This window comes from Pan troglodytes, chromosome 1, assembly GCF_028858775.2.
Source record: "Pan troglodytes isolate AG18354 chromosome 1, NHGRI_mPanTro3-v2.0_pri, whole genome shotgun sequence".
NCBI lineage: Eukaryota > Metazoa > Chordata > Mammalia > Primates > Hominidae > Pan > Pan troglodytes.
In genome coordinates this window covers 165,283,922-165,305,730 of record NC_072398.2, presented here as the reverse complement: position 1 = coordinate 165,305,730, position 21,809 = coordinate 165,283,922, and the positions used below count along the sequence as shown (strand labels likewise).

At 40.0% G+C, this 21,809-nt stretch overlaps 1 protein-coding gene and 1 long non-coding RNA gene across 3 annotated transcripts in view; one reads left to right on the top strand and one right to left on the bottom strand.

Annotated features, from left to right (window-relative positions):
- LOC107966995 (uncharacterized) overlaps positions 1–1,421 on the bottom strand; it is a 71,175-nt gene extending 69,754 nt beyond the window's left edge. For both annotated transcript variants that reach the window (XR_001707092.3, XR_010153665.1), the window contains exon 1: positions 1,268–1,421. This is a non-coding gene — a long non-coding RNA (uncharacterized LOC107966995). The remainder of the gene's footprint in view (positions 1–1,267) is intronic.
- A 3,772-nt stretch (positions 1,422–5,193) lies between these two features.
- Positions 5,194–21,809, top strand: part of PDE4B (phosphodiesterase 4B) — a 681,554-nt gene continuing 664,938 nt past the window's right edge. Inside the window, exons 1-2 of the mRNA XM_063800934.1 lie at positions 5,194–5,547; positions 20,850–21,030. The gene's annotated coding sequence lies outside the window, so the exon portion shown is untranslated. The remainder of the gene's footprint in view (positions 5,548–20,849; positions 21,031–21,809) is intronic.

Here is a 21,809-nt window from a genome sequence, read left to right as displayed (position 1 = left end):
CCCATGATAATCTTAATCTTCCGGAGCTCATGCTTTTGTCTTATCTTTTTCTCTGGACATGAGATTAATTGCTGTGTCCCACAATTAATTAATTGCATATTATGTGTGCACTCTGTTATGTATGCACTCAGTTCTCACCCATAAATTTCTTTCTTTCTTTTTTTTTTGAGACAGTCTTGCTCTGTTGCCAGGCTGGAGTGCAGTGGTGAGATCTTTGTTCACTGCAACTTCGACATCCAAGGTTCAAGTGATTCTCCTGCCTTAGCCTCCCAAGTAGTGAGGACTACAGGTGCATGCCACCATGCCCAGCTAATTTTTGTATTTTTAGTAGATACGGGTTTCACCATGTTGGTGAGGATGGTCTCAATCTCTTGACCTCGTGATCCACCTGCCTTGGCCTCCCAGAGCACTGGGATTACAGGCAGGAGCCACTGCGCTTGGCCTAAAATTTCTTACTCTTGGAGAGATGCATATCCTTTAGCAAGTGCTTGCATTACCAGAAAGGACAATCAAAACATTCTCTATTTATACATGATCTTTCCGAAGCGTATCTTGACAGGACATATATATCAAAACCCTAAAACGGGCATGCTTCTTAACCCAGCAATTCCAGTTCTAAGATATTATTCAAAGAAAATATTTAATATGTGTTAAAAATGTATGAAGTAGTATGCTATTTATAGGCTGAAATACCCTTAAGTTTTAAAGATATTATAGAATGCTATGTAGCTATTAAAATTGTGTTGTAGAAGAATAATGACATGGACAAATGTTCATAATTAATTTATAGCCAGAAAAACAAGTAGGTTATAAGGCATTTTAAAAATGAACTCATTGCTCTAAAATCTAGGCTTTACAAAGAGTCTACAAAGAAACCATCAAATTATTCAGCTATTACTCTAAAATAAAGGAATTAAAGGAAAATATTTGTTCTATATCTTTGTGCTTTTCATGTTTTAGCAGTTTTCTGGTTATTGTTATTGTTCATATTAGCAGCCAGTGAATGACACGTTCTTTCTGTCTAGGGTCTTTGGGATGCTGGTCCCACTTCCTGAAATATCATTTCCCCCTCTTTGTCTGCTGAAGATAATTATCTGGTCATTCTTCAAAACTCAGCTTATATATCACTGATTTCCAGAATTCTTTACTATGACCAGGCTTTCTTGTGTTTAAAACATCTTACATTTAAAACACACAAACACACACTCATTGAATAGTTACCACAGGCTAAGTACTGTCCTCAGCTTTTTTGTATGTTTTTACTCACTTATTTTTCACAATAGACAGGTGATGTAGAGAATAATATCATCTTCATTTTATAGATAATGTAACTGAGGCTCACGGATCAAGAAACCTTCCCAAGATCACACAGCTAGTAAATGGCTGGGTGAGAATATTGTTAACCCAGGTAGCCTGACTCTAGAACCTATGCTGTAAATTTCTATGGTAACCCGCATTCTACTAACCTATTTTTTTTTTTTTTTTTTTTTTTGAGACGGAATCTTGCTCTGTCGCCAGGCTGGAGTGCAGTGGCCTGATCTTGGCTCACTGCAACCTCTGCCTCCTGGGTTCAAGCTATTCTCCTGCCTCAGCCTCCCGAGTAGCTGAGACTACAGGCACACACCACCACATCCAGCTAATTTTTGTATTTTTAGCAGAGACAGGGTTTCATCACGTTGGCCAGGGTGGTCTCGATCCCTTGACCTTGTGATCCACCTGCCTTGGCCTCCCAAAGTGCTGGGATTACAGGCATGGGCCACCATGCCCGACCTCTACTAACCTATTTTAATAGCTGCTTTGCTTCTGTGCACATTAACATCTTTTGCACCTGCATCTTCTTGAATACAACAAGGCTAAATTTCCAGCAGCAAACATATTCAGAGATCAATATTTGCGGAATACAAAAAAAATCATCAGCAAGGCTTACCACTGCTATTAAATACAGAATAAGTGTTTTATTATCATACAGAAATGGTAGGAAAAGGAGGAGAAGAAAAAGAAAGAAAAAATCTAAGGGATGAAAGAAAGACAAGAAGAATAACAGGAAGAAAAGAGAATGGTTATAGAGGAAAAAAAGATCTGAGGCTTTGGGGACATTCAACTGACAGCTTCCTTACCTGTATTTTTCAGAAATCTTAATTCTATAATTTTTCAAAAAAAAATTTTTTTTAAAGCAGTTGGTTGGGTGCAGTGGCTCACATCCGTATGCCCAGCACTTTGGGAGGCCGAGGAGGGAGGATTGGTTGAGCTTAGGAGTTCGAGATGAGCCTTGGCAACAAAGCAAAACCTGCCTCTCTACAAAATAATATAAAACAAATAAATTAGCTCGGTATGGCAGCATACACCTGTAGTCCCAGTCACTCAGGAGGCTGAGGTGAGAGGATCGCTTGAGCCCAGGAACTCAAGGCTGCAGTGAGCTGTGATCACAGCACTGTACTCCAGCCTGGGCAACAGAGTGAGATCCTGCCTCAAAAAATAAAAAAGAAAAAATAAAAAAAAGCAAACTTTTTCCAAGTGAAATTTAGTGCTGAAGACCAGCAAATAAAACAGATGACGCTGGTATTGGGACCAGAGTTTGCTGTACTCACCTGGGGAATTCCTAGCCTGCCCCAGCCCCATGGCAGCCCTGAGACATCTCTGAAGAATTATTAGGATACTGAGAACAGGTTGAAAACCACTGCCTTAAAATTTTCTCTGGGTGATGGTCACAAGTGTGCCTTTGTGAGTAGAATCCTTGTCTCCTATAGGATCAAGGTTAAAATCTGTGACCTGTTTCTGAGACTCCATTGAAAACATACTAAATCCAAGTTAATCACTAAAATAAAGTTAAGGAAAATGAAACTATAAATTATGAAATGCTTATATAATTTCCTTATATATAAATGTTCCTTTTGGCAGATTTTTTTTTCTACATGGATTTTATTGGTTAAAGTGTTTATTTAACTTTGGACTTCAGATGGCGTCTTTTCCTGATAAACATTTCTACACAAAGTATAGGCAGTACCATTGCTCCAGGGATTTTCAAACTGCTTTCAAAATTAGTTTTATTTATTCTGAAATGTTCTGTGGTTACTTTGATATACATGAATTCCTCTAAAAGCTTTTGAATGGAGCAAAAGTTGGTGGAGGGAGTTTTTCTAAGGTAACTTTATTTTCTTCAATGATTCCTTGCTCAAAACATAGAGGGGGTCTGACTTCAACCAGCCAGTCAACAATGTCAAATCTACTCATTGATGCATCAGCATCCAAGACAGAATTACTCAAAGTTGTTAGCAGTTATATATAAAATGTTATTCATTGATACAGTGTTTTGTTTATAAGAAAGATAACAATAGCAAAGTTTTGCAGGTCAAACCAGTATGCTAGTATAGGTTTTAGTCTATGTATTAGTTTATAGCTACCTTTGAGTGATGGAAGTAATAATATTGTTTGCAGCCATAACAGACATGAGTGGATGTTGTGACTAATGTTTACAGAGGATATGGAAGGAGATATTTATATAACACAGGTTGTGTTGCAGGTGTCTTCTCTACCAGTTTACACATCTGGGACAGAGGATGTGTGAAGTATAGCACAACTTCTAGGATAGGTGGCTGGCTTACAGGGACTTCATGTTACCCAACTAGAATGGGCTCTCCAAGTATCCATTTTACATCTGCGTATCCTTCCAATAAGTCATTACATTTGCAAATACACCAACGTCTATGCATCTTTGATTCTTTAATTGTTAACAGCCCAGAAAAATAGCTACCTTTTCTGTATTAAAAATGTTCTATACTGGGTGTGGTGGTGCACGCATGTAGTCTCAGCTGCTCTGGAGGCTGAGGCGGGAGGATCACTTCAGCATAGGATTTTGAGACCAGCCTGAGCAACATAGAGAGATCCTATCTCCAAAAAATATTTCCCGATGTTCTAAATGCAATCATCTTGTCATTAATTTGATGTGCATTACCTCATTTTTTCCTCACGACAACCCTATGAGGTAGGTACCATTTATTTCCATTTATAAAAGTGGCTCAGGGTCTTTGACCTGCCCACCAATACACAGCTGGTTAAAAGCATGATCAGAATTGAAGCCAGTATTTATCTGACTCCAAAACCATGTCCTTGACTGCTCTGCTAATTGGACCCTTGCCGTGTCTTCCAATTAGAACTGTATCTTTATTCATTTTAATTATTCTTTCACAGTCTAGCTCATAGCAGGCATTTCAGAAATGATTTTTTTAAGGAATGAATGAGTAAAAAATGGTTATTGGAGTTGTGAATACCAAAATAATATACCAATTACTTCTTAAAGTCATCTAAGCTCTGTTTACCTCTCTCCATCTCTACTGTCAGCACTAGCCAGAGCCACCATCCATTTTGCCTGGAATTCTTCAGAAACCACCTAACTATTCTCCGTATCCTTGGCTGCCTATAGTTTATTTTCACTAAAGCAACCAGAGAGAGCTTGCTAGAATGCAAAACATTTCCCCTTTCCCCTCAAAAAACAATCTTCAATGGTTTTCCACTGCTTCTAGGATTAAGTCGCAGGTCCTTAACATAGGTTACAAAACCCTTTAGCCTCATCTCATACCATTTCCCCACAGCCCTCAGTGGTCCAGCCACTACATCCTGCCTACAGTTCTCATGGTGCTGCTTCCCACAACAGGACATTTGCCTGTCCTGCATTCTCTGTTGGAAATGCATGCTCCTCTTCCGTCCACCCTCCACCTCTAGTAACTCCTCTTCATCCTGTACATCTCCCCTCAGTCCAGATAAATTTCTTCTAAAATTTTCCTTTATGGCACTTTGAACTTCTCCTTGTTAGCACTAAACATTGTTGCAATATGCACTCATTTGACCTATGTTCTGTCTCTCCCATGCAAGCTCCTTTGGGCATGAGCTATCACTATTTTCCTCACTTTTGTGAAGGCCATCCATGTCTGTCCTGTAGTGGTCACTCAATAGATATTTAATACTCAAATATTTGTTTGAATGTGTGAATAGGATTTGGATATTGTGAGCTTGGATTTCCTGTTTCTGTTCTCTATCTTTATGATTTTTGGTGGTAACTATTTTGCTTAGGGCACTGTGATGTTTAGAATGGATTTAAAAACTTTTAGCACATCTGTTGCCAGGGCCCAACTCCAGGGAAGTTCACAGAGTTAAAATTAGAAAAGCAAAGTATGTGTATGTCAGGCAGACAATAAAGGGAAGTGATAGTCCCAGGATGGCTGGGTCACTGGCCACCTGCGGTTGTCTTCTTTCTCTTCTCATTACCACCTTCCATTTTCCCTCAAGTGGGAGAAAAAGTGAGTACAGAACGCAGACCACCTGCTGAGGTGGGTGCTGCAGAGAGCCACTGATTAAAGGTGGAGATGGAACTCCTTTTCTCAATTTCATCTTCTTGAACCTAATACCAGCTGTGTTTCAAGCTGAGCTACTACACGCCGGCTGGGAGGCCATTTGCTGCATGACACTATGAAAATGATGGCGTTTGCTCCTTCAAGTAAGAGATAATCAGCTTATTCAGAGCCTAAAGGAAGAGAAAGTTTTTTCAATTAGGTATGTACCTTTTACTCTCTATTTCAAGGGTTAAGAACAAAGGCACAAAGTGTGTGTGTGTGTGTATGTGTGTGTGTGTTGAGCAGTGCTGACCTGGGGTCCTGTATTTCTAAAGCATCTATCACTGTGGGAAAATTCAATTTCATGAAATTGAACTGGTGGGTGCTGTGCTGGCTCTTGCAGATATCTCTGGCCTGAAGCTCTGAATCCTGCATCTGCTTTGTCTCCGACCTCTCTGGCTCCATTATGAAACTAGAACCTACAGAGGCAGAGTACACACTCCCTCCTAGACCACATTATTAAAAAAAATACTTTCTCACCAAAAGAAGGAGAGAGAAGCCAAAGAGATCAACAAAGCTTTTCTCCACAGAGGCGCTACATGTTTATTTTCTAAGACCTTTTAGCTCTCACCTTAGAGAAATAAAAAATCAGTATGTCATTATCTTTCTGAGGGAAGAAATGAAATGTGCTAAGACGGATATTTTTCTTCCTGCTTTATTCATCACATCTGCCCTACATTACTAGCACTCTCAAGGAGGAGGAGCTTTTTTAAAGCTTTTTTTCAAACTCAAGCTCTTTGATTGAAATTTAGAAGTGTTAGAAGGTTAGGTACTGCTTTGGGTTGAGAACTTTGGGGTCAGAGTGTGAAATTTACAATCTAAATATTTCTTACCCTGATATCTAGGATACTAAACAAACAAATTTGTAGAAACTAGAAGCTCCCTAACAAAGTAAAGCTATTTACCTTTCTAGGCTGTCAATACAAGCTTTAAAAGATGATAAATTTGGAATATGGCATACAATTCATTTTGGACCATTGTTAGCCTTATTCTTTTCTGAATAGCACAGTGCCTAGGTCATAATAAGCCCTCAAGAAAATGTTTTAATGGGATGAATAACTAAATGATTCTTTCAACATCATCAACACTGTCCTCTTGAGTATCTAAATTTGTAGGGAAATTTAGGGAGGTCCTTGTCTCTCCAGCTCTTCTTAGCTATAGACATCAATAATGATCAGCTTAAAGATCAGCACCCCAACCAGTCCCCAAATTTGTGTTAGAAGACCTTGCCACATGCCTCACCCTCATCAGTGGGGGGATTCTGGAGTAAATCTTGTTGCTTTAAGCCCAGCATCTGCTGAACCTGGATGAAACCTTTTGAGTAAGATGCCTTTGTTCCTAGACCTAGCCACCCTCCTTCCTACAGCTAAGAATGTGTCCCTATTTGACTGACCTGCAGGGGTTTTGCTTCACAATGGTCAGACACTGGACATCTCTGGACAATCTGACTGCAGGTTTCACCTCTGTCTGGTGGGCTACTTGCACAGATTGGACCCTGTAGTTTAAAGAAATTAACAATAACCAATATTTACTGAGCATTTATGTGTTTGGCATAATTCGAAGTGCTTAGTCTATTCTAGCTTACTTAATTTTCATGATTGCCCTATAACAACCCTATAAAGTACTATTTTGACACGCTTTGTAAAGATAAGGGGATTGAGTACAGACAGGCAAAGAAGATTGCCCTAAGGTTAAATAGCAGCACGATTCAAGTCAGGTTATCTAATTCCAGAGCCAGTATTCCTAAGTAGTATGCCATAACTAGTATCACTTTTAGGCGGGAAGAATATTCAGTCATCACACAATGATACATTTTAGCAGCTGGTGCCCATTCTGATTGGTTGGGAGTTCCTTCTGTTTGTTAAATATTTTGAGTATCAGTTGTTCCCTTAGGACATTGCGAGGGAGATTCTTGGCCATCTCTTGGAATCTGCTCTGTAGCTAAGTTCATGATGCCACTCCACTTGGTTCTAGATTCCATGTCTTCTCAACCAGTCTCACAACTGAGGCACATGGCTATAGCAGATATGAAGAAGAACAAGTCAAGGTCCTTCCCCTCAATCTAGTTAAGACAGGCCTTGATTATTAAAGAGTGAATTATGTCTGATTTAGGACACCAGCTAAGAGTTTGAACTCTAAAAGTCTATGTAGGTGTTGATTAAAAGTGGAAGTGAAGTTCTGCTCCTGAGACACAGAACACTAACAACTTTCTATTGTATATAAAACCAAGAACAAGAGAAGTTTTTATTAAGTTCTGCTAGCATCTGTGACTCATAAATGTACAAGGAGAAGATGACCAGAATAGTCTTTGCAATGTTCAAGGTACTGAAATAGAAGTCCCAAATAGGAGACCTAGGAGTAAAGCTGTATGTTCTTTTGGGGGAAGTGTGGGTGGGGTGCCTCCATTAGATCAGGAAGAGAGAGTGTACAGAAAAGCACACAAGTCCAAGGGACTAGATTTCAAATCCAGCCTTCATCTTTTACTAGGACCCTTAGATATGAACATATCTTGAACATCCAGAATTCCAGTTTACTTCATCTGTGAGGAAGTATAGGTGAATATATGGGCTTTGCTACAGAATTCCTGGGTTCATGAACTTTTTTTTTTTGGACACAGCCTCACTCTCTCACCCAGGCTGGAGTGCAGTGGCATAATCTTGGCTCACTGCAACCTCTGCCTCCTGGATTCAAGCGATTCTTGTGCCTCGGCCTGCCAAGTAGCTGAGATTACAGGCGCTTGCCACCACACCCAGCTAATTCTTGTATTTTTAGTAGAAATGGGGTTTTGCCATGATGGCTAGGCTGGCCTTGCACTTCTGGCCTTAAGTGATCCACCCACCTTGGCCTCCCAAACTGGTAGGATTACAGGTGTGAGTCACCATGCCTGGCTGAGCCACCCCGCCTGGCGACTTCCTGGTTTCAAATACCCACATTGCCATGTCCTAAATGGCAAAATATTGGGGAAGTTTTTAACCTGTGAATGCTCCAGTTTCCCCATCTGTAAAATAAGATAAATAATAATTCATAACATTATTGCAGGGATCAATGAATTCATTTAAAAATTAAAATAGTGCCTGGCACAGGGGAAGTGCTCAACTAATGTTACTTATTGTTAAAATCGGCCAAATGGAGATACTGGCAATTATTTCAATTATCTTTCTCGTGAGAATTCTATAAGGTAATAACCTACAATGAAATCATCTGGTATATAAAAGATGCTTGGTAATTGTTGGCTTTCTCTCTACCCCAGTAAATATTAGATCCCAGGTAGCAATAGAAAATATGGAAAATGCAAGGCATATTTCACCAGCTTTAGATCAAGCCTATGTTCACAATTCACTCAAAACCTATCTTGAATCAAGTTTGAATCACTAGCAGAAAAATAATTGTCTTTTCCCATGAAATCTCCTTAAATTCACATGTTATCACCACAGATGATTATTATGGTCCTACATATGCAACATTTATGCAAAAAAGTATGAAATTGTCTCTCATTAATTGCAAGAAGCTTACAGCTTAATTTTGGAAACATGATCTTTGCTCCCTAGGTTAGTTATCACTGGAAGGTAAGGACCCCCAAGCAATTAATGAGATTGCTTATACTATGTGCCAAGGAGTGAGGATAGAATGTTCATGATTCCTAATGCCCCCAAGCACTTTTTCCTCTAAAATGGCCATGAGGAGTTTCAGTTATTTCACTACATAATTTTCAATGAATGCATCCAACTTTGGAGCTTGATGGAATCAGACTACTAAATATCTAATCCTAACTTGGGTATTTACTAGCTCTGTGACCTTTGTCAAATTAGTTAAACTCTTTGTATCTCAGCAACCTCATAGGTCCTCAAAATGGAGTTAAAAATAATATCTGCCTCCCAGGAGTGTGGTGAGCATTAAAAGAGTTAGCACTGACAAAGCACTTAGAAGACTGCTTGGTACTTAGGAAGCTAGCTATCAGTAAGTCTACCATTGTCCCCTGGAATACTTTTTTTTCTTTTTTTCCAGGGAGAAAATATTTTCCTTTTCCTGGATAAAACTGTGTCTGCCAGGCCTCCATAGACAGGTCTGTCTCTTTAAGTTTCAAAATCAGTCTGGATTCACATATTAAAGATGTCCAGTTCAAGATACCATTTTCCCTTATATATTAGGTTGGTGCAAACGCAATTGAGGTTTTTGCCATTAAAATTGCTTTTGCACAAACCTAATACATATTAAAAGGTAGGACTACCTCTGGTTGCTGAACCTGCATCCTCCAGGGAAGGACATGCATTTCTGCTCTGTTCATTCTTCTTCCCGACAAGCTAGCTGCCATTTCTGACCTTTACCAGATAGCATCATGATCTGGGTGTTTCAAGAGGACTTGCTTTTATGGCTACTTTTGTGGTATTTCAATGCAGCTTCCTTGATGTTGGGAATGGACTCACCACCCCGCCTTGGCTCACAACCCGGCCCCATCCCACCTTGCTATCCCCAGCCCCTGGCTTTCCAGTTATCTCTACAGCCGATTCTTCACCCTCTCAAATACTTCTCTTTTTTTTTTTTTGAGACGGAGTCCCGCTCTTTAGCCCAGGCCAGATTGCAGTGGCACAATCTCGGCTCACTGCAAGCTCCGCCTCCCAGGTTCACGCCATTCTCCTGCCTCAGCCTCCCGAGTAGCTGGGACTACAGGCGCCCGCCACCGCGCCCGGCTAATTTTTTGTATTTTTAGTAGAGACGGGGTTTCACCGTGTTAGCCAAGATGGTCTCGATCTCCTGACCTTGTGATCCGCCCACCTCGGCCTCCCAAAGTGCTGGGATTACAGGCGTCAAATACTTCTCTTGATCAGACTTAACATGAGTCCAATCTGCCCTTCTCTTTTGTGTGGCTCATAGCAAGACCACAGGGAATAGGCACTCATCCCTTGCCCTGACAAACTCTGGGAGTGCTGGCCCATTGCAATGTGGCAGTTTTTATTCTTCACCCAAAGGCTGCTTTATCTTTCTTGCTTGAGGGTCAGGGCAAGTGTCTTCCAGCTTTAAAGCATAATGTAAAGCTCTCATCGAGGCCAGTGAATGCCCCATCAGTAAGCTTTAAGGTGACCGAGATAAACTTTCCCCTCATTTCGGATGGGATAGGATGGAGTCTCACAGCAAAGTCATGCTTTCTCCGAAGAAATCTCTTTCCAAATCCTCTCTCTCTATATCCACTCTCTCAACCCTATTTTAGGCTTTACGTGTAGTTTGATATCTGCTATGTACCACTTTCATCAAAACTGAGATAGAAAAGTTATCTTTTTAACATTCTGTTGTTATTATTTTTTTAAACCACAACTGGGACCAGGAAAGTCCACAGAATGTTCTCTCTTTTTTCTTACATTATCAAGGAGCTGAGGATTCAGCTGAAGAAAATTTTCTGTCAATCTCTATTTTGAAGAACACTGGAGAAGGATCACCTGTATAGAAGTAATTAGAAGTCAAAAAACAGCTGGGTCAAATCTCAGTCAGAAGATGATAGAAATCCCAAGTCTTAAACTGGCAGCTCAATTTAAGCCTATTTACTTTGTTGCTTATTTTATTTAACCACTGAGAAAGGATGCCAGTATTCAGCCTTAGGGACTTAGTTAAAAGCTTTTTAGATTGGTAGCTGCAGGATCTTGAACTGAATAACATTTTGAGGTTTAATAGTGGCTTTGCTGAAAACAAGCAATTCTTAATACATTTAACTACAAGAATAATAAGAAATATGGATTTATATTAACAGGAGCTAGAGATTTGATGTGGGGCTCCATGATGTAAATGGGGAATAACCAATAATCCTTAAGGGAGTTACTAAATAATACTAGTCTTTCTTCCTTTTTTTTTTAATTATACTTTAAGTTATGGGATACATGTGCAGAACGTGCAGGTTTGTCACCTGCATGTGCCATGGTGGTTTGCAGCACCCATCAACCCGTCATCTAGGTTTTAAGCCCTGCATGCGTTAGGTATTTGTCCTAATGCTCTCCCTCCTGTGCCCCCCAACCCCTCATCACTTTCAGGTACACCAATCAATTGTAGGTTTGGTCTTTTCACGTAGTCCCATATTTCTTGGAGGCTTTGTTTTTTCCTTTTCGTTCTTTTTTCTCTAATCTTATCTTCACACTTTATTTCATTAAGTTGATCTTCAATCTCTGATATCCTTTCTTCCGCTCGATTGATACAGCTATTGATACTTACGTATGCTTCACAAAGTTCTCGTGCTGTGTTTTTCAGCTCCATCAGGTCATTTATGTTCTTTAAACTGGTTATTCTAGTTTGCAGTTCCTGTAACCTTTTATGAAGGTTCTTAGCTTCCTTGCATTGGGTTAGAACATGCTGCTTTAGCTCAGAGGAGTTTGTTATTACCCACATTCTGAAGCCTACTTCTATCAATTTGTCAAACTCATTCTCTGCCCAGTTTTGTGCCCTTGCTGGAGAAGAGTTGCGATCATTTGGAGGAGAAGAGGCATTCTGGTCTTTGGAATTTTCAGCATTTTTGTGCTGGTTTTTCCTCATCTTCATGGATTTATCTACCTTTGATCTTTGATGCTGATGGCCTTTGGATGGGGTTTTTCTGTGGGTGTCCTTTTTGTTGATGTTGATGTTATTGTTTTCTGTTCGTTAGTTTTCCTGCTAACAGTCAGGCCTCTCTTCTGCAGGTCTGCTGGAGTTTGCTGGAGGTCCACTCCAGACCCTGTTTGCCTGGGTATTACCAGCAGAGGCTGCAGAACAGCAAAGATTGCTGCCTGCTCCTTAATATGGAAGCTTTGTCCCAGAGGGGCACCTGCCAGATGCCAGCTGGAGCTCTCCTGTATGAGGTGTCTGTCAATCCCTGCTGGGAGGTGTTTCCCACTCAGGAGGCATGGGTGTCAGGGACCCACTTGAGGAGGCAGTCTGTCCCTTAGCAGAGCTCGAGCGCTGTGCTGGGAGATCCACTGCTGTCTTCAGAGCTGGCAGGCAGGAACATTTACGTCTGCTGAAGCTGTGCCCACAACTGCCCCATCCCCCAGGTGCTCTGTCCCAGGGAGATGGGAGTTTTATCTATAAGCCCCTGAATGGGGCTGCTGCCTTTCTTTCAGAGATGTCCAGCCCAGTGAGAAGGAATCTAGAGAGACAGTCTGGCCCCAGGTGCTTTGCCATGCTGCAGTGAGTTCTGCACAGTCTGAACTTCCCAGTAGTTTCCTTAATACTGTGAGGGGACTGCCTACTCAAGCCTCAGTAACGGCAAACACCCCTCCCCCACCAAGCGCAATTGTCCCAGGTTGACTTCAGACTGCTGTGCTAGTAGTGAGAATTTCAAGCCAGTGATTCTTAACTAGCTGGGCTCCGTGGGAGTGTGACCCACTGAGCAAGATCACTTGGCTCCCTGGCTTCAGGCCCCTTTCCGGGTGGGGTGTGAATGGTTCTGTCTCGCTGGGGTTCCAGGCACCACTGGGGTACAAAAAAAATTCCTGCAGCTAGCTGGGTGTCTGCCCGAACAGTTGCCCAGTTTTGTGCTTGAAACCCAGGGCTCTGGTGGTGTAGGCACAGGAGGGAATCTCCTGGTTTGTGGGTTGCAAAAACCGTGGGAAAAGCATGGTATCTGGGCCAGATAGCGCAGTCCCTCAGGGCTTCCCTTGGCTAGGGGAGGAAGTTCTCCAGCCTCTTGCACTTCCCCGGTGAGGCAACGCCCCACCTTGCTTCTGCTTGCCCTCCATGGGCTGCACCCATTGTCTAACCAGTACCATTGAGATGAACGGGGTACCTCAGTTGGAAATACAGAAATCACCCGCCTTCTGCCTTGGTCTCACTGGGAGCTGCAGACCGCAGCTGTTCTTATTTGGCTATCTTGCCAGCTCTCCCCTTGCCTTTTTTTTTTTTTTTAAGGGACAGGGTCTTGCTCTGTCACCCAGGCTGGAGTACAAGGGCATGATCATAGCTCACTGAACACCCAGGTTCATGTGATCCTCCCATCTCAGGCTCCCAAGTAGCTGGGACCACAGGTGTGTGCCATCACACTCAACTGATTTAAAAAGTGATTGTAGAGATGGGATCTTTCTCTGTTTCCCAGGTTGGTCTCCAACTCCTGCGCTCAAATGATCCTCCCTCCTGGGCCCCCCAAAGTGTTTGGATTATAGGCGTGAGCCACCGTGCCCAGCCCCTTTGTCCTTTTTAAACCCATATCAACCACTTAATAATAAAAAGATGCTACTTAGAGGGAAATTAGCATAAGCGTGTAAATACTGGGTATCATTGAGGAGTGGGAAAGCAGGTGCTTTTACATAATCCAGGTGGAAATGTAATTGTTGCAGCCATTTGGAAGAATAATTTGACAAAATGCATCAACAGCCTTAAAAATTACATATTTTCAATTCAGTAATTTTCTTTTAGAAATCTATCCTAAGGAATGAAAAATAATGCAAAGATTTTTTTCAGAGATATTTTTGTCAATGAAGCAATCTAAAACTTCAATGATAAAGGTTTTACTGAATTATCATTTATACATCTGTTTGAATTTTATGGAATCCTTTAAAATTAGGATATGAGTCTATATTTATGAATAAAAAAAGTGTTTAAAGAAAAACAACCTGAGCGTGGTGGCTCATGCCAGTAATCCCAGCCACTTGGTAGGCTGAGGCAGGAAGGTCCCTTGAGCCCAGAAGTTCGAGGCTGCAGTGAGCTATGATTGTGCCATTGCACTCCAGCCTGGGTGACAGAGTGAGACCGGAACTACAGGAGAATATGTGGAATCATATTCCATGTTTTAAAATTATATATTTACGTATAAAGTATATATAGATCAGGAAGAACCAACATTTTAATGGTGATTATCACCGAGTAGTGAAATTTTGAATGATTTACTCCCTTTTCCTACCTGTGTTTTCTAATTTTTCCGTAACAGATATGAAAAATGAGCATTTAAAATGAAGAAAGTAATTAGAAGAGGTTTCATGTGATCCAGGAGCAAAATTATATCAAAAAGAAGGAAAGATGGATGCATCCAACATTAAATACAGAGGGATATAAGAGAAAATGTAGCTTAGTGCAAATGGAAAAGAAAACCAAAACTGGAATCCTTTTTGCAATAAATGTTATTGCTTACGTGTTAATTGTCAGTTGTATGGTTCTGTGCAGCAGAGGTTCTCTAAGATACATAAGGCTCAGGATTAGGTAAAAGTAGCTTTTTTATATGGACACAATAAAAAATATACATTGAGCAGAGTTTAACTGCATTTCCTAGATTCTGAATAAATAATTCAATAATTGATCTACCAATATCAATAGATTTTGCATTATATGTTATTGCTTTTCTCACTGAATTGGGTAAATTTTTTTTTATTTTTGCTTATTTCCTTTCTACAATAGAAAATATCAGTTATATGTAATTAACACGTGGCCCATGGTAGTTTCAGTTTATTTGCATTTAGCTAAACCCTTCAGAATGACCCTTATACCAGACTCTTTCATCTGCAATACAAGCATATTATTCTGCAGGGCAAATGTTTCTAAGGAAATTTTATGGAAATGGAAAATCTCCAAACATACCATCTTATATCCAAAGGAGAAATTGACATGTCCATAAATAACGAATGTGATTTTTTCAAGTCCAGTGAAACCAGCATTGGTTGTCTCTGTTCAGGAGGGAGGCCAGTAATAAAAAGAGATGCCCTAACTCTGCTATGCATGCCCAAGAGAGAAATGTGCTCACATTATCTCTTAGCTATAAAGAATGAAAAGGAGAAAGTGTTTGTGGGAATAAATGGAAAATCATTAGTGGGCTTCTGTTAAGAGGGCAAGGGAGAGAGCTAATGCATTAAGGCCAAACTGGCTTCTCAGAATATGGTTATCAAACTTATCACCCTCCTCCCTCAACCGTCTCACTCTCTTCATTTTCTATTTCCAAGTGACATGAAGCCTTGGCCTGTAAGAGAGTGCAGTAATGAATACCTAAATTCTGTATGTAAAAGAGCTCAACCATAAAATCAGCTACCCACACACCTGTAAAGCAGGAAGAGAAAGGAACCTTTTCCTTAGAATGGACTCTATACAAATGCAAAGACAGTAATGGAATAATAGGAAATAAAAAGACAGGCACAAAAATGCATATTTTGCAAAACTACATATACCAAATAAACTAAAAAATGCAGTGTTTACTTTCTTAAAAGAAACAGAAAACAAGTGATATAAGTAAAGAAACAAGTGGAAAAACATTCTCGTCTTTGAGTATATTACAGTCTTTCTTGCTACCAAAGACTTTTTAAAATATGATTTTTTTCATAATTATAGACATAATTAGGGACTTTGCTTCCTAATGTTTTCCACAATACTTAAAATGAAGATAGTCTGATGATCTAAATTAATCCTTAGAATGAAGGCTTGTTATTCCTGCTAGGAAAGATTTGTCTCCCTAGACTATCTTAGAAGCTAAAACCATGAACCAGGCTGTATTGTAGTGTCTGCAATGCAGCACCGAACAAGACAGAAAATGTCCCTGTTCCTGGGGATTTTAAAAAATCCAAATGCAAATCCTAAAGTTTGCATTTGTTCCTGTTCTTGCATTTCTCCCCGCCGTTTATTTTACCTTCATGATTTTGTGTATCTCTTTCTCCCTTTTTCTCTTTTCCCTATGTTCCCTTTTTCCCACTTATTATTTTCTGAATTGGACATAAATTAGAACAAAATATTTTTGATTATGCATTATATTTGTTGAAAAATTGCTTAGTATTTTAATTTTTAAAATAAAAAATCTTTAAAAAAAAAGAATGGACTCTATACAAAGCAGTGTGTTCTGAGAGCAGACTAAAGAAAAGAGAGCATGGTCTCTGATATATGTGCTGTATAAGCAAGTAATAGAAAGTTTTATTATAACACAGCCACATATATTTGTCTACATATTGTCTATAGCACCTTTGGTTCTACAGTGGCAGATTTGTGGGATCTAAAAATCAAAACAATTGAACTCATGGGCATAGCGTATCCAACGATGGTGGCCAGAGTCTGCTAAGGGTAGTAGGGGATTGTGGGGGAGGTGGGGATGGTTAATGCTTACATTAAAAGTAGTTAGAAAGAATGAATAAGACCTAGTATTTGCTAGCACAACAGGGTGACTATAGTCAGTAATAACTTAATTATACATTACTAAAAGAGTGTAATTGAATTGTTTGTAATACAAAGGATAAATGCTTGAGGGGATGAATACCCCATTCTCCATGATATGATTATTACACATTGCATGCCTGTACCAAAATATCTCATGTACCCTATAAATATATACGCCTATGTACCCATTGGGTAAACTCACTGCTGGATCATATGGTAGCTCAATATTAGTTTTTTAAGGAACTTCCAAACTGTTCTTCATAGTGTTTGTACCAATTTACATTCCCACCAACAGTGTACAAAGGTTCCCTTTTTCTACTCTGTTGCCAGCATTTGTTATTGCCTGTCTTTTAGATATAAGCCATTTTAACTGGGGTGAGATGATATCCCATTGTAGTTCTGATTTGCATTTCTCAGATGATCAGTAATGTTGAGCACCTTTTCTTATGCCTGTTGGTCATTTGTATGTTTTTTGAGAAATTTATATTCAAATCTTTTGCCTATTGTTTAATCAGATTATTAGATTTTTTTTCCTCTAAGGCTGTTTAAGCTCCTTATATAACATGGTTATTAATTTCTTGTCATACGGGTAGTTTGCAAATATTTTCTCCTGTTCTGTGGGTTGTCTCTTCACTTTGTTGATTGTTTCCTTTGCTGTGCAGAAGCTTTTTAACTTGTTGTGATCCCAGTAGTCCATTTTTGCTTTGGTTGCCTGTGCTTGCCTGGGTATTACTCAAGAAAGTTTTGCCCAGACCAATGTCCTGGAGAGTTTCCTCAATGTTTTCTTGTAGTAGTTTCATAATTTGAGTTCTTAGAGTTAAGTCTTTAGTTCATTTTGATTTGATTCTTGTATACAGAGAAGGATAAGGGTCTAGTTTCATTCTTCTGCATATGGATATCCAGTTTTCCCAGCATCATTTATTGAAGAGACTGTCTTCTACCCAGTGTATGTTCTTGGCACTTTTGTCAAAAATGAGTTCACTGTGGGTGTGTGGATTTGTTTCTGGGTTCTCTATTCTGTTCCATTTGTCCATGTGTCTGTTTTTATGCCAGTACCATGCTGCTTTGGTGACTTAGCTCTGTACTATAATTTGAAGGCAGGTAATGTGATTCCATCAGTTTTGTTGTTTTGTATAGGATAGCTTTGGCTATTCTGGGTCTTTTCTGGTTCCATATAAATTTTAGAGTTTTTTTTTTCTATTTCTGTGAAGAATGTCATTGGTATTTTGATAGGGATTGCATTGAATCTGTAGATTGCTTTGAGTAGTATGAACATTTTAACAATATTGATTTTTCCAATCCATACAAATGAAATGTCTTTTCATTTTTTGGTGTCACCTTCAATTTCTTTCATCAATGTTTTATGTTTTCATTATAGAGATCTTTCACTTCTTCGGTTAAGTTCTTTCCTAGGTATTTAAATTTATTTGTGGCTATTGTAAATAGGATTACTTTTTGATTTCTTTTTCAGATTCTTCACTGTTGGCATATAAAAATGGTACCGATTTTTGTATGTTGATTTTGTATCCTGTAACTTTACTGAATTTGTCTATTAGTTCTAATAGTTTTTTGGTGGAGTCTTTAGGTTTTTCCAAATATAAGATCATATAATCTGAAAACAAGGATAATTTGACTTCTTCCTTTCCAATTTGGATGCCCTTTATTTATTTCTCTCATCTGATTTCTCTAGTTAGGACTTCTAGTATTTGCTGAATAAAGTTGTGAAAGTGGGCATCCTTATCATTTTCCAGATCTTAGAAGAAAGGCTTTCAGTTTGGGAAAGGCTTATTGTCTGGGAAAGTCTTCATTTCTCCTTCATGTTTGAAGGATATTTTTGCTGGATATACTATTCTAGGGGAAAAGATTTTTTTCCTTCAGCACTTTAAATATGTCATGCCACTCTCCTGGCCTGTAAGGTTCCCACTGAAAAGTCTGCTGCCAGATGTATTGAAGCTCCATTGTATATTATTTATTTCTGTCTTGTTGCTTTTAGAATTTTTTTATTTATCCTTGACCTGTGGGAGTTTGATTATTAAATACCTTGAGGTAGTACTCTTTGGATTAAATTGGCTTGGTGTTCTATAACCTTCTTGTACTCAGATATTGATATCTTTCTCTAAGTTTGGGAAGCTATCATTATTATCCCTTTGAATAAACTTTCTACCTCTATCTCTTACTCTGCATCCTCTTTAAAGCCAATAACTCTTAGATTTTCCTTTTCGAGGTTATTTTTTAGATCCTGTAGGGATGTCTCATTGGTTTTCATTATTTTTTTCTTTTGTCTACTCTGGCTGTGTATTTTCAAATAGCCTGTCTTCAAACTCAGCAATTCTGTCTTCTGATTGATCAATTCTGATATTAAAAGACTCTTATGCATTCTTCAGTATGCCAATTGCATTTTTCAGCATCAGAATTTCTGCTTAATTATTTTTAGTTATTTCAATCTCTTTGTTAAATTAACTGATAAAATTCTGAATTCCTTCTCTGTGTTATCTTGAATTTCTTTGAGTTTCTCAACACAGCTGTTTTAAATTATCTGTCTCAAAGGTCACATATCTCTGTTTCTCCAGGTTTGGTCCTTGGTGCCTTATTTAGTTCATTTGGTGAGGTAATGTTTTCCTGGATGGTGTTGATGTTTATAGATGTTCTTTGGTGTCTAGGCATTGAAAAGTTAGGTATTTATTGTAGTCTTCTCAGTCTGGGCTTGTTTTAGCTGTCCTTATTGGGTAGGCATTCCAGATATTTGAAAGAATTTGCATGTTATGTTCTAAGCTGTATCCACTCTAGGGGGCATCCCAAGCCCAGTAATGCTGGGGTTCTTGCAGACTCATAAAGGTACTACCTTGATGGTCTTGGGCAAGATCCAGAAGAATTCTCTGGATTACCAGGCAGAGACTCTTGTTCTCTTCCCTTACTCTCTCCCAAGTGAATGGAATCTTTTTCTCTGTTCTGAGCCAGTTGGAGCTGTGGGTGGTGTGACACAAGCGCCCCTGTGGCCATGATGACTAGGGCCGTACTAGGTCACACCTGAAGCCAGCACAGCACCGGGTCTCACCTAAGGCCTGCTGTAACTTCCTGGCTACAGTCTATAATTAATTCGTAAAGGCCATGGGGCTCTACAGTCAGCAGGTGGCAAAGCCAGCAAGGCTTGTGTCCTTCCCTTCAGGGTAGTGAATTCCTGCTGGCCCTGGGCAGGACCAGAAGTGCTATCTGGAAGCCAGCAACTAGAGTAAAAAACCTTAGAAGTCTGCCTGGTGTTTTCTTATACTGCAGCTAAGCTGGAACTCAAACCACAAGACACAGTCCTACTCTTCCCTCCCCTTTCCAAAGACAGAGGAGCCTCACCCCATGGTCACCACCATGTCTAGCCCACAGGGAATACTGCCAGACTAATAATGTTGTTCCCTTAAGGCCCAAGGGCTCTTTAGTCACCTTGTGGTGAATGCTACCTGGCCTTGGACTCACCCTTCAGGGCAGTGGGCTCCCATCTGACTCAGGGCAAGTCCAGAAATACCATCCAAGAGTCAAGTCCTGCAATCTAGGACCCCAAGAGCCTGCTTGATGTTCTACACCCCTGTGGCAGTGTCGGTACCTAAGGTGCAAGACAAATGATATTTGAATAAATAGAAAAAGCAATATCCTTTGCTTTTTCTTCTGCTCTTCTCAAGTGGAAGGAGTTTTTCCCCATAGCCACCACAGCTGGTAATATGCTGAGTCTCACCTGAAGCCAGCAAGTCTTATAGGCTCACTCATGGCCTTTAACATAGTACCTGGGTATCACTGCTGGTTATTCAGGGCTCAAGGGCTCTTCAGTTAGCAGAGGAGGAATACTGCCAGAACTGAGTGCTTCTCTTCAAGGCAGCAGGTTTTCTTCTGGCCCAGGGTATGTCTAGGAATGTCATCCAGGAGCTAGGGCCTCGAATAAGAGCCTCATGATGCTGACTGATGCCCTATCCTGCTGTGGCTGAGCTGGTATCTAAGATGCAAGAAAAAGTCCTCCTCACTCTTACCTCTCCTCTCCTCAAGCAGAAGGAAGGGGTCTCTTTTGGAGCTGAGCAGCCTGGGTTTAGGGGAGAGGTGATACCCACACTCCCTTAGCTGCCCCTGGCTGCTGTCTCAGTAGGTTGCATGCCCCATCAGTCCACTGTCTCTGGGCCCAGTTCAGCACTAGGACTTGCCTGGAAGTTCCAGTCCTTGTGGCCTAGACTGCCTTTCAAGTTTATGTAGGGCCCCAAAGCATGTTAACCTGTGATGGCTAGGCTTATGGGAACTGAAGTTTGCACCACTGGGATTGGTGATTCCCCTCTTGCTATGGCTGATTTAATTGCTCTCTGCATGGGCGGGCATCTGCTAACTTTTGTTTTGTTTTGTTTTCTGTTTTAATAGGGCAGCACTGAGTTCATTGCCTCACTGATGCTGCAATAAATATCCCTTTCCCCAGCACGAAGAAACACTGTCTGCACCAGGCTGCTGCTGCCAGGGGAGAGGGCAGGGGCATTGTTGGTGATTCGAGAAGGTTTTTCCCACCTCTTCAGTGACTCTTTCAGCGATATGAAGTTAAAACCAGGTACTAAGAGTGTTCACCTGATTTTTGGTTCTTATGAAGGTGCTTCTTGTGTGTAGATAGGTGTCCTTGTGGCAGGGGGTTGGGGGGTTGATTGGTGGAGCCTTCTACCCCACCATCTTGCTCATCAATACACCATTAATCAAAAAGAACTGGGTGAATATCCTGACTTTGTTATCTGTATGAATGTATGTCTTCTAATCTCAAAATATTAAAATACATACCTTGCAGAACCATGGGGGATGAAGGATCATTTATAAATCAGTAAGCATGAGACAAAATATGCTCTTAACAAATAGCTTCTATTATAAGTAATATATAAAGTACATATTTCCAAAGGGTTGTTAAGTATGGTCACACACTGAATCCCCCGCCTCCTCTAAAGCATTTATCCAATAGAAAGTATCCATTAAGTAAGGGGAATTTTGAAATATGAATTAAGAAAGTAAATATTACATGGAATGAGCTCTGCTTATGGCCAAATATAGTGTTAGACAATATCCATATGTCACCTCATCAAACTCTAGTGCCTTGATTATGCATTAAATAAGGCTTCCCTACACAAAATACTTTCAAATATTCCTTTATTTGGTTGCCCTGAGTTTTTACATTCTTGTCCAGTATATTGTGGTAAGATTCTGGATGTATTAGGGACATATGCTTAAATTTTTTTCTTTTTGAAATAAGAGTAAGTCTACTGTGAAAAGGGAAATGGGAAAGAAGAACCTACATTATGCTAAGAAAGGGCACATATAGAAGTTTAGGAGCTGGAAATTGATTCC